Here is a 4,398-nt window from a genome sequence, read left to right as displayed (position 1 = left end):
AGCTAAGTGAAGTAGAGAGAATAAAATACAATAACCCAGACCAGGACTCAAACCCAGAACCTCCAAACTCTAGACAGATAATCCAACTTTGTGAGCTACCTGGCCAACAATTTGCATAACCAATACACTAGCAACCATGTTTCTAGGACATCATGAATTATTCACAATACATAAACATCACACACATTATATACTAGTACCGATATTACAAATACATTAACTCATACACCATCTTCATTTTACAATGTTTTAGTTTTCAGCTGAGTTCAAAAACAGATCTTTTGTTGTTGTTGTTGTTGTTGTTGTTTTTTTTTTCAGTTTTTGTCTTTAAAATATATAGTTCTGATGCAGAGACTAGAACATCTAAATAAAAACATTATAAGAAGTTAGTAGTGTTAAGTTTTTCTTAAGATAGTATAGATTAATATATGTGATTATGTGCTTTGCATGAGTCATCTTTGGAAATTTGACCATCATTCCTAAAGATAGTGGATACAATTGTTTCAATGTTACCATTCTGTGTATTTCAGTATAAATTAAAGAAAAACCCATCTGACAAGTACCCTTTGGTTTCCGGAGTAGATGATGGACAATGGACAGCCTTTGATCTAGGTAAAGAATTTTAAACACCCTCCAACATGAAACAATTACCCAAAGGAATGGCGGAAGCTTGTACTCTAGTTATATCACTCATACCAGTACGTAACGCAATGCGGCATATTGTGTGCGAGATTTAAATGAAGATAAATTTTCTTTAGATTAAAAAAAATATATATATATATAGTAGGACTTTATTATTTAAAAAGAAAACATGAATGAAACTTTGCCTGTCTATACTGAATGTATATAGGGAATGTCTACTGTACATGTACAACTGGTGTATAAATACCACCTAACTATCAGTTCTAACGGTGTATAAAATCACTCGTCTATTGCTAACTTCTTATTCCTGTATCTACCACTGTCTATATCTGATACATATATTAAAGTATTGAAATCTTTAAGAATTTAGGGGGGGGGGGGGGGGGAGCTATATTTATGCCCCCGCCAAAAATAAGGGGGGGGGGGGGGCAATATACATGTATACATGTAGCTTTGCCCATGTTCATCTTACATTTGTCTCATCACATCCCATTGCAGTTCAATTTCAACACCTAGTTACAACATAACTGATTACTATCAGTTTTTGTGCTTCAGAATTTCAAAATCAAAGTCACTTCATAGACACTGTTCCGTCCAGTCCTGATTCAATTTAAAACCCTAGCAACTTCATCCTTTGACAGATTCTCATCAAACTTTTTAATATTTTTCTGACCGTTCCATTGTCTTTCTAGGATATTGATCAGATATCCATAACATAGGATGGTAACCTCATAATATTTAATATAATTACAATAATCAACTCTTAAACAGCTGTTTTATAACCTGATACATTAGAATCATCATTGAGTTTGACTCCCATGCTGTCTCAGTATGTTATAGAGATGGTGATACCAAAGAGGGGAAAAGCCATAGGAATATTAAGATTTATTCTAAGTGTGATAGCTTGTACATGATTGGACATGTTTCAGGGTATCAGATGGCAGCAGGGTCATTTACGTCATACAGACATTTTCTAGTTTTACTATAATTTTACATCCAGTGCCGAGTGGGGGACTTATTTGATGAATTATCATGTTTTCTTTTACCTTGTAGGCAACATCATCCTACACGTATTTAAAGAAGAGGTACGAGAGATGTACGACCTTGAAACTCTCTGGGCTGTTGGGCCTAAGTACGATGAGAAAAGTCAAGAGACTGTTAATCCGTACATACTGGAAGACACAGATATGAATTGGCTTCGGGAATTTTACGAAGAAAAGGAAGAAAACTAGGGAAGAGACTTGATGAGATAAGCAAGACGAGTACTAGAAGTTGGAAGCCATTAAGCTATACAACCACTCGCTCAAAATTTTCTGAGGATCACTAATTTTTCAAAACTGATTCATCATTTGTTCAGTAAGCAGTAACAAACAATTTTTCAGTGATTCACTACCATATTCGACCTAATAAGCACATCTGCCCATATAAGTACAACCCCACCTTTTTCAGGAAAGAGGATGTTTGTGCTAATTGAAACATATGAAAAGTTCCTTACCTACTAACGACAAGGATCTTTTTATACAATCTTCAGTCTTTTAACGAAAGGCTGTGGATATGTGTTTCCTTCATAAAGAGATGTAAATAACAAAATGTTATTTTTCACATCCAGATTTCACTTGGAAACTTTTCCCGGTATTTTGTTATAGTAAGTGCATCCTTTTGTGTTTTTGTAAGTACACAGTGTGTTTATAAGGTTGAATACGTTATGTTTCACTTTTCAGCAAAATGAAACAAAGAGACTACACTATAACTGTATGCTAAAAAATGGCAATAATGAGTTGTACAGAAAATCTGCTGGCGACAAAATTCGCTCTCACTATTTCTTGAAATAAATCATATTGTATGTTTGGGATTCACACAATAAATACCCAAGTAAGTAATTTGTAAAATTTTGAATTAGTTACTGATATTTTGATAATGTATGATTCTTCAGATACTGGAACTTTACATCTTCTGCGCATGAAAGATTCGTTCTAGCCCGACGTGAAAACAGCCAAAAAAAAGTTTAGACTGGCAAAATTGACACCTATTTTAGACAAATCTCTGCTTTTCTCAAATATTTCTTGTGATTTCACTCTATTAATTAATACTTCCAATTTGTTAATTGATAGAACTATGATACAAATAATTCATGGACTTTCAAATGAAAAAAGACAGATTTGATGTTCCTTTGAAACTCTCCTTTATATGTATGAACTCCCATCTTCATTATTTATTGTAGAATGATCTTGTATTTTGGCCTCAAATGTTCCCAATATATCCTACCAAGGTAAAAACGGTCTCAAAATCTTCATATACACAGCACAGGTACTTGGGGTCAGGAACTAAAGTTGTCTAATTTTAATTTGTAACATCATTTCTTGTCTATTTATACAAAATAGGAATCTATTATAAAGCACCTTATCAAAAAACACCCTTTTCTGGTTGTTATAATATAGCGTAACGGGTGTTTTTAGCTATTCAAATCGCCTTGCATCCGTGGTCCGTCGTCCGTCCGTCCCTCCGTCCGTAAACAATTCTTGTTATCGCTATTTCTAAGAAAGTACTGAAGGGATCTTTCTCAAATTTCATATGTAGGTTCCCCTTGGTGCCTAGTTATGCATATTGCATTTTGGGACCGAACGGAAAACAACATGGCCGACAGGCAGCCATCTTGGATTTTGACCATGGAAGTTCGTTATCGCTATTTCTGAGAAAGTACTGAAGGGATCTTTCTCAAATTTCATATGTAGGTTTCCCTTGGTGCCTAGTTATGCATATTGCATTTTGGGACCGATCGAAAAACAACATGGCCGATAGGCAGCCATCTTGGATTTTGACAATTGAAGTTTGTTATCGCTATTTCTGAGAAAGTACTGAAGGGATCCTTCTCAAATTTCATATTTAGGTTCTCCTTGGTCTGTAGTTATGCATATTGCATTTTGGGACGGATCGGAAAACAACATGGCCGACAGGCAGCCATCTGGGATTTTGACCATTGAAGTTTGTTATCACCATTTCTGAGAAAGTACTGAAGGGATCCTTCTCAAATTTCATATGTAGGTTGCCCTTGGTCCCTAGTTATGCATATTGCATTTTGGGACCAATCGGATAACAACATGACTGACAGGCAGCCATCTTTAATTTTGACAATTGAAGTTTGTTATCGCTATTTCTGCGAAAGTATGGAAGAGATCTTTCTCAAATTTCATATGTAGGTTCCCCTTGGTCTGTTGTTATGTATATTGCATTTTGGGACCGATCGTAAACAACATGGCCAACAGGCAGCCATCTTGGATTTTGACAATTGAAGTTTGTTATCGATATTTCTCAGAAAGAACTGAAGGGATCTTTCTCAATTTTCATATGTAGGTTCTCCTTGGTCCGTCGTATTGCATTTTTGGACCAATCTGAAAACATTGTCGACAGACAACCATTATCGCTAAATCTCAAATTTCATATATAAGTTTCCCTTGTTTAAAAAGCACTGGAGGAATGTTTCTCAATTTATACAGATTAGTAAGAGGAAGGGAAAAAAAGAGAAAAGATCAATCTGACATGGAACCTATGAAGATCATTCAATGGTGGGTGCCAAGATCCCTCTGGGATCTCTTGTTTGAAAAAGCGCTTTATAATCGATTTGAATGTTGTATTGGTGCATCAATAGACAAGAAATGATGTAACAAATTAGTAAAAAGTGATAGTTAACAAAGCTATGAAGAAACATCAGGATGGTATGAATAATCCTGCCAAATCCCTGCCCCGGGGCCAAAAAAC

General features: G+C 35.3%; 1 long non-coding RNA gene across 1 annotated transcript; it reads left to right on the top strand.

Moving 5' to 3' along the window:
* The first annotated feature begins 530 nt into the window (after positions 1–530).
* On the top strand, positions 531–2,534 carry LOC117317746. The gene is made up of 2 exons (XR_004530237.1): positions 531–612; positions 1,696–2,534. It is a non-coding gene; the product is annotated as an uncharacterized LOC117317746 (long non-coding RNA).
* The last annotated feature ends 1,864 nt before the right edge of the window (positions 2,535–4,398 follow it).

Source organism: Pecten maximus, chromosome 19, assembly GCF_902652985.1.
Source record: "Pecten maximus chromosome 19, xPecMax1.1, whole genome shotgun sequence".
NCBI classification, from domain to species: Eukaryota; Metazoa; Mollusca; class Bivalvia; order Pectinida; family Pectinidae; genus Pecten; species Pecten maximus.
Note: the sequence above shows the minus strand (reverse complement) of the source record. Positions and strands in the feature narration are given on the sequence as shown.